We start from the raw sequence: 9,216 nt of genomic DNA, 5'->3' as shown, positions 1-9,216 counted from the left end.
TCCCTCTGGTTTCGATGTTCCTTTATGCCAGCTCAATCACACTAATTGTTGAGTTGAGGTATTCTATTGCCTTGACATTATGTTGGAGTTACTATTATGGCCTAGGTGTTTAGGGAGTCACCTAGTAATCTAGCAATGTTTTGTGATCCCAGTGTGATGATTCTGGCTTTTATTCTTGAAAGCATCCCGTGATGCCACTTAGTAGTAGGTATTCTACTCCTTGGGTTTTGAACCCGAGATACACTCTACTTACTTCATGTTGATAGTGTTTGCTAGTTCCTTTAGGTTATTAGTAACCTTTGCGATAGTCCTCGAGGTTTGTGGTACATCCTTCTTCCAATTACCATGAACCATCCTTGGTAGGAGTTCTTCTGAACCAAAAGATGACAGCAAGAGTGCTCTCGATGAGTTCTCCATGCTATATTGTGACTCTGCCAGCTCAACCTTTCTGCATGAGTTATCCGGAAGAATTATGTTGAACTTGGTTCGACATACTAATTTATGCATCCACAACTCAGAAAGTTATATGTTCCTTTGAGTTGTCCCTCTTTAGTTGTCTGCTAACCTTCGTCTATCAATTGATAGTCAAGAGTATGCGTGCGTTCGTTTATCGATGCCTATTACTCTTGTGGTCCATCAAGCCATTCTATCGCGGAATGATAGGAGAAACAAACTCCAGTACCTCTTCCCTATCCAGGATTGGGTCAAAGCAATTGTGCTCCGCAGATCAAAATGCCAGCCCAGCTTTTGATTCTGTTCTACCCTGAAGTATTACCGTCTTTATGTCAGGATTTTCATGAGGATTGCACCGGCTCTTGTGAATTCTTGATGTAGTGATACTTCTCGCCATCATTATTCATCCCTCGGTTCCGTGTTGTCGCAACCGGAATGCCGACAAGTGAATCGTGATGTGTGAATTCAATACTCCTAGCAACCTTGTTGCTTGGTAGTTAATGGACAATAATTTCATTCTTAGCGTGTTGGTTTTGAATCATCATTCTAAGGTTGATTATGCTACCTAGTCCTTGTTCTCGGTGCACTCTTCGATCGATGAGTTAGGATTATTTCAAGTCCTCACTCATTTGATCATGTCGTCTTGCCCTCAAAAGCAAGATTGTTCTCAAGCTTAGTAACATACCGGTGGTTCGTGATTTTCCGAAGATCTTCTCGGAAGTATTACCAGGTTGTCACCTGACCGCTGTGTTGAGCTCGTGATCAAGTTGGTTTCTTGTGAACCACCCTTCTCCAAGAATCTGTGTTGGATATCCCTAAGCTAGTTGGTTAAGCTAGACAACAACTTGGAGAGTTGGAAGGTAAAAGCTTGCCTGACTTAGTTCGTTCCAAAGGGATATTCTTGTGTAGTATGTGTTGACAAAAGATGATATCTTCCTCGATGGGTCCCTGTGATCAGTTGCTGGACCTATCATTTTTATCTAACCTTTGATTGGAGTATGGGCTATCATCCAATCAGACCAGAACCAACGATATTCGTAATGTTGTCTTACTCGTGGTTGATCCCTCGAGCATACACCATTATATCTTTCGGGTCTGACCAATGCTATCACTTGTTCACTTAACTATGGAATTCCTTTTAAAGGGAAACCCGGAAGAATTGTTGTTGAGACCATTGGCAACATCCTTATCTCCTCAAAGATGTTGTTGAACATTAAGCTAGTGTTGGAAACTTTTGAAAGCATTTTCTTCATGCTAGCTCATGAAGTATTTGTTTGATGAAAGGAGTGACTTCCTCTTATACATGTGCATTTGGTGAAAGTTGCCTCCGTGAATTTGAGAAAGATTGTTTTGTTTCCTTTGGAATCATCCCCAAATCAGTCATGCACACGTGCGAAGTATTCGGTAGTCTGGAGGCTTGCAACCTTCATTCTATATGTGTCCCTAGCACACTAAGCCACTGATTGACTTGTTCAAGGAAAAGAAATCTATGCTTGGGATCTAATCCATGGACTTGCGTAAAGACTTCGATATCCTCGATGATGGTTCTCCACCTGAACTCGGTAGTGTTTTATTGTAAGACTACCACGTGGTCATGCTTGTCGAGGACATCGTGTTCACATGTTGTAGCAGAACCAGCTCATGTTTTGGAGCTTACTATCGTAGTTCATTCCCCGAGAATCTCGCAACGTCATCTCGTCGATTTGTGTTGCAAACTTTCATTTTTCTTCCTAGACTCGATGAGTCTGGAATATCCTGACACCAACCAGATCTGAATCTCAGGCAGATATGATGGTTTGGAACATTTCCCAAGAACTATAATATTGGTCCCTCGATAACCGGTAAAGTGGATGTCGTGGCCAACACACCCAGCCGGAAGACCTATTATTGTAGTATCTTGTTTGAGGAAGTTGGCCACCTCCCCATAAGGATTTCGTAGGATTTACCTCCGTAACTGTTCCTTATGGATTCTGTTGCTCCCGAAGTCCGACCTTTACTTGATGTTCTAGTTATCAAACCATATCTATGAATGGGTTACACTAGCACGTCAAGGAGAACATTAGAAGCGGAGTGCTAAATGTCTCTCGGTCGATCATCCAGATTTTATTTCCTTGGCCCCGCCAAGGGTGAAATCTGAGAAAGTGTTATCCTCCTTTGCATCTGCATCGTCCATCGCTATTCATCATGGTAGTATGTTGTGTTGTCAGCACCCTTGACACGGATGCTGATAAAACCTTGATGATTGTGGAAATGCTCAAGTTCTTGAGAGCACGTACAAGCGCTACGTGTTATCATCGGCTCTAACTGGGATTCCTCTCAGTTTCCTCGGCAATGCTATGACCTTTTTAAACAGTGAATCCACTCTCTATTGTTGGGTTCTTCCCTAGTTACCAGAATCATTCCCAGCATTTGCATTTTGTTCCTAGCTTGCACCGCCAATGTGCCATTCTACCATGGGTCTCTTCCATTTCCGGTGATAAGCAAATTCATCCATTACGTTGTCTTCAACAAGGTAATCCACATCATCCAAGTTCGGATATGTCATTCTACCGAACCCCTTTGAATGATCGATTATGATTTGCCTTAAGCTGGTTTAAAGAGTTTCAATGATCTCTGAATCAAAAGTAATTCTTTTTGCCACTTAAGGGGATATCTCTACGAGTCACCTTCCCTAAGGTGTATCGTTATGGTATCATGGCAACTCAACTCCTCGCTACGTTGACAATCGTTTACCACCTTCTTAAGCGTGAAATTGTTGTCTACCTAGTGAACCTTCGTTATCCGTTTCTTTCCACCCCTTTTGATGTGTATCTCGTGTCTCAACCCGAGAGATGGTCCTATGTCTCATTCCGTGAGTTGTTCGATCTTCGAGAAGATCGACCCTTCTAGAGTCTCCTTCTTCCCTCCATGTCATGATGACAGGATTTCTCAGAGCAGGGCTTCAAGACAATGATGGTGTTCAAATCAACGTTCATTTGAAGTGCACCCTGGATCATGAAGATTATACTAGTTTGCGTTTTCCCTTCGTCTTACCCTACCCTTGAATCTCGGGTCGAGATTCTTGTTTAGTGGGGGTGAGTTGTCACATCCCTAGTTCTGGCCTGTCCTATGCCTGCTTCCATCTGAGCATCATGTTTAAATTTTCGAAACCTGAACTGAGGAATTTTGGAAGCCTCAAAAATTTAAATAAAAGAAGGGCAAAAACCCTAAAAATCTCATTCATTTGCTCCAAAATGCTCTTCTTAAATGTGTGATAATTTTTGGTAAGGGTTCTTGTCACAACCTAGCTAGTCATGCATTAGAGTGTTGCATCATGTTTACTCTTTCATCAGAAACTTGAAATGGGGATGACAGAACCCCCAGTCCCCTCTGAAACCAACTAGGGTTTACTAAAATAATTTTCAATGAACCTGAAATGCCCTTCTAAAATGCCCATCATTTTTGTCTTGGTTCAGAACCTCTGCCAAAAGTGGTGCACATTTTCCTAGGCCATCTTAGGGTTTTTGAATTAATTCATAAATATTTGAATTTGGGCATTTAAAATAATATAAAATATTTAAATGCCCAAATATCTCCAAACTAAAATGTTTCATGTTGGAAATAATCCAACTATGGGCCAGAAATAGTTTGGTGATTTTTGGAGTGGCCTAGGTATTTTATTTAATTCAACAAAGTTGCAGATATATTAAATAAAAACAGAAACAGAAAAAAGGGAAAAACCTTACCTGTGCGGCCCAGCCAGCTGGCCGGCCCAGCAAGCCAGCCCAGCCCACCACCGCCGTCGTCCTCCTGGCGCCAGTCGGCCAGGCGTGTGGCCGGCGCGCGCGCACGGCCGGAGCGCCACGCCACCAGCCCGTCTGCCTGCCTCCCTCGCCAGCGCGACGCCGCGGCGCTTCTTCTCGGTGCCGCCCCGACCCCCTGGCCTTATCTCTCTCTCTCTCTCCCGTGCTGCTCCCTCTCTCTCTCTCTCTCTCGCCCGGCCGAACACCACACTCGCCGCCGTTCGCCATAGCCACCGTCTCCGACCACCCCTCGCTCCCCCGACTAGCTCAGGAGCTCCGCCTCGACTCCCTCTTCCTCCCCACCGCTCCACAGCTCCCCGGAAGCCCTGCATCGCCGCCACGTCGCCGTTCCCCTCTTCGGGCTCCGATCATCGTCGTCGTCGAATTCGTCGTCTCCAGCGCGTCCCCGAGCCCGCTAACCACCTCTGCAGCCTCGCGGTGAGCCCCCGGATCGTTTCCCCCTTCTTCCCTGGTCTCTCCCGACCTCTAGACCCTAGCCCCACCTCGGCCGAGAGCTCCACGCCGCCGGCGATGTCGCCGTCGTGGCCACGGTCACCGTAGCACCCAACCGAGCGCACCATCGTGCTCCCCACCTCACCAGGAGCACGCAGCACGCACCAACGCCTCCCCAAACCCCCTGCAACACTGATTCCGACCGCACCCGAACTCCAGCCGCCGCAGCCGAGCTCGCCGCCGTCAACTCCGGCCACCCCGAGCCCAACCACCACCACCAATAGTCGCGGCTCAACCTCAGCAACACGTAGATGCCTTCCGCCGTCCATTTGGTTGCCGGAATGGCAAAAAGCACTTTCGCCGCTGTCTCGGGCCTCGCCGGCGTCATGTCGCCGGTGGGGTTTGACCTGTCCGACCTGAGGTTTGACCCCCCCAGGGTCACTGACGCGTGGGCCCTGTCGGACAGGTAGTTAGTTAGTACTAATTACCGTTAGTCAACCCCCCCTGACACTGACAGTGGGCCCTAGCGCCACTAATTAGTAATTAGAATTAATTTAACCCTGTTTAACCCCCCTGTTACTGACGTGTGGGCCCCACACGTCAGGTTTGACTCCAGCCAGCCGCAGTTGACCACTGACGTCATGCTGACGTCAGGCTGACGCAGTAATTGATTTTCTGGATTTAATTTAAATCAGGAAATTCCAGAATATTATTTAAACTTCAAAAATTCATAACTTTTATTCTGTAACTCCAAATTGGACAAATTATATATGAAAAATGATCAGAAAAATCCAATCTACCCATCTGTACTATTTTCATGCATGATCAAACAAGTTAAATTGATGTTTTAAGCAGAACAAGAAAAAGCACTTTAAAGGGCCATATTTGAATTTGAAATTTGAATCCTTGATTCAAATTTGTTCAAACCCTTCTGGTTTTAGTTGCATTAGCCCATTACACTCATTTTGCCATGTCTCATGCATGCATCATATTGTTGCATACTGTTTGGTAATGTTTGTGAATCGGTGCTCTCTGCGGCAGGTTCTGTCCCCGAAGAGTACCCTGATTACCCTAGCGAAGAACCGTATCAGTGCATCGAACCATCAGGCAAGCAACCAACCATTTGATCATATCGATACAACCCCATGTTCTCGCTCCTGCTCTCTTTTACTGCATTAAGACAACGCGATTCAAACTGCTGTGTGCTACGGTAGTTGAACCCATTTCCTCTGCATGACCTGTCATTGCCACAGTAACTAGATGAAACTCACTAGCATGTGTAGGAGTTGATTGAGCCATATGTATGTGTTGTTCCTACCTTGCTATGCCTGCTACGCTTAGAGTCGTGTCAGGTCTGGTTCATCTGGGTGATGGGCTGGAGTGAAATGATCATGTCGGTAATAAGAGTGGTGTGGTGAACACGATTTGGTAAAGGTGTCGATGAGAGGCCATGTAGGAGTACATGGTGGGTTGTTTCATTGAAGCCGACCTTAAGCACTGAGATCTGTATGCGTGATTTAAGATACAGCTACTACCATGCATTGGGCCCTGAAATATGACCCCGCTCGACTTCTTATTCACCCTAGCTCTCTGTCCAGGAGTTGCAAGTAGTTTCTGGTGTTTGTAGCCTACTGGAGGCCGTGGACAGCGCTGACCGTAGGGGTGGGCTGTGATGCGGTAGGTACGTGGCCGGGTGTACCGAATACCCGTTAGGTATCTCGGGAACCCTGTTCACATCGTTCGGGGCCGTATGGGAAACCTCGGCCGGACTCCCTGCAGATGGAACCTAAATAGGCGATAAACCTGGACTAGAGGCTTAAGTGTTTAGGTAGGTCGTGGTCTACACCCACGTCGGCTTTCGCTTGAAGTCTGCCGAGCACATGTCGTGTGCAGACGCTAAGTGGTGGAAACATGTATGAAGAAGTACACCCCTGCAGGGTTATCATAATCTATTCGAATAGCCGCGTCCGCGGTAAAGGACTACTTGGTTGCCTATACAGTTCATAGACAAGTAAATGGAAACTGTTAAAAGCCTCAAGATAAGTGTGAGTGCCGAGGATGGCTCTTCCGTAGGAAGACGGAGGTGGATCCTCGGTAGTGTATTGAATTGGTGAGTAGTGGACTCGTGTGCGCAAAACCATTTCAGTTGGAGTATCGTAGGATAGCCTAGCCAAGAGTCAAAGCTGGCTTGCTGCAATAACTCCACCAACCCTTCTTGATACTATGCATGTATGTAGGATCTGATGTAAGTCTTGTTGAGTACCTTTGTACTCATGTTGCTATAATCTACATTTTTTACAGAAGACGCTGCAACCCCTTCTGATGGGTTCTATGTAGACGTTGACATCAACGAGTAGGCTAAAGACCCAGGTGGTGACCCTGAGCTTGTGAAGGACCACGTAGTATAGCTAGGCTTTCCAAGCCTCTTTTATTTTACTAGTTGTCTGTACTCAGACAAGTTACTTCCGCTGCTGGTTTGTATGACTGTATGACTTGTATGTTGGGTCGTGAGACCCGTACCTTTGTGTATGTTATGTATGGCTCACTAAGCCTTAAATAAAGTACTTGTGTCATAGAGTCATGTTGTGATGCTTCGTTGTATTTGCACATATCGAGCATATTGTGTGTATGATTGAAATACTTGGTATGTGTGGGATCTGACTATCTAGTTGTTTATCTTTAGTAGCCTCTCTTACCGGGAAATGTCTCCTAGTGTTACCGCTGAGCCATGGTAGCTTGCTACTGCTCTGGAACACTTAGGCTGGCCGGCATGTGTCCTTCTTCGTTCCTGTGTTTGTCCCTTCGGGGAAATGTCACGCTTTGAGTATCGGAGTCCTGTTAGCCCGCTACAGCCCGGTTTACCGGAGTCCTGCTAGCCCAGTGCTACAGCCCGGACCCACTTGCTGATGATCGACACGTTCGAAGCTGGGTCATGGATGCCTGTCCCTGTAAGTCTGTGCCACTTTGGGTTTGCGACTAGTCATGTCAGCCCGGGCTCTTTATCATATGGATGCTAGCGACACTATCATATACGTGAGCCAAAAGGCGCAAACGGTCCCGGGAAAAGGTAAGACGACACCCGTGGGGATACCGTGCGTGAGGCCGCAAAGTGATATGAGGTGTTACCAGCTAGATCGATGTGACATCGAGTCGGGGTCCTGACAGCGTTGGCATCCGAGCCGGACTGCCTGTAGGTTCTCCAAGCCAAACTGGTCGATGTTGAGTCTAGAAATTCTTTAGTTATATGTAGGGGAATTGTTTGTGGGATGGAACGTAAGGCTCTTTTTACTCCTTATACCTTATGATATTCTGATCTGAGTCAGTCCATTCTTCCACCGGGGGTTAAGGAATTAGGATCTGTTCTCTCTATCAGGATCACGAGTTACTAATCAGTAGTACCTTATAAGTTTGATGGATACAAGCCTAGTTCAGTTATACTACCACATTATGTTGTTAGAATGGATCCAGAACTTTGATATGATGATGTTGAGTGTGTATGAAATCCTTTGTCAAATGTCTCAAAATCCTTTTGAGCATTTACAGCTGTTATGCTGCCGAAATTTTGCTAGAAATTCTAATGCCCTTGCATTATGATTGTGCTTTCAGATGGCCACTCGCGACCTCAATCAAGTGGTTCGCCTGACTCGATGCCTAGATGTACCCGGCCATACTGCTAAGTTGGTCAGGGTAATGACTGAGGCTGGATACCGTTGGTATCCCGAGTACACGGTCGAAGAGCAATTCCGAGACTTTAATCAAAGCCAGTATCTCTGCACTGTCAGGATATTTCCATCTTATCCTGGATCCACCGAGCCTCTTCATTGCTCCTATGGACTCGGAGTTACTATTGAGATGGCTGTGCAGGACGCCGCCTACTCTATGATGACCATTATGCGAGTCAGATCCGGTATATTTCGGGACTCTGATTTCCGGTATATGCCAGGATCACTTCCGGGAGCACAAGGGTATCTCCAGGCTATCTATGCTGACCCCACTCAGGAGGATTCACGGACTCGCACCACTGCTGAGATGCTCGAGGATAAGGACCGAGAAAATCGGGCCTTAAGGCTAGAGCTCTTCAACACCCGTGCTGACCACTGGGCCACTTTGACTCGGTTCGCACAGGCGGTGCAAGCTGGATATTCAGATATGCGCGATCTCTATCCTGTGAGATCTGCTCTGCCAGACGTGATGGTTTGGCGTGATGTAGGAGGCATCACCCCACCTCGCGGTCCCCGCAGGCCACCGTTCGTTGGTCCAAGGCCTCATCCTAGCCCCTATGGTCCACAAGCTCCGCGAGACCGTCTGTTTCCAGATGATCATGTTGAGCTTCCAGGCTATGGAGGTGACTTCTATGAGGACTACTACGGATCGGTCTGAGTTAGTGGTAGTATCACTAGTTCGCACTAGCTGTGTAGTCTATCGTCCCGCGTGACTCGTGGGATATGACCTAGTTTGTACTCCTTCCGGAGGTGTAGAAAAATAATGTATAGGAGCTTGGAATGCCTCCGATGAGATGTAATCCTCT

The sequence above is a fragment of the Triticum dicoccoides genome, chromosome 7B (genome assembly GCF_002162155.2).
Source record: "Triticum dicoccoides isolate Atlit2015 ecotype Zavitan chromosome 7B, WEW_v2.0, whole genome shotgun sequence".
In the NCBI taxonomy this organism is placed as follows: domain Eukaryota; kingdom Viridiplantae; phylum Streptophyta; class Magnoliopsida; order Poales; family Poaceae; genus Triticum; species Triticum dicoccoides.
The sequence above is the reverse complement of the archived record's forward strand: the minus strand, read 5'-3'. Positions refer to the sequence as shown.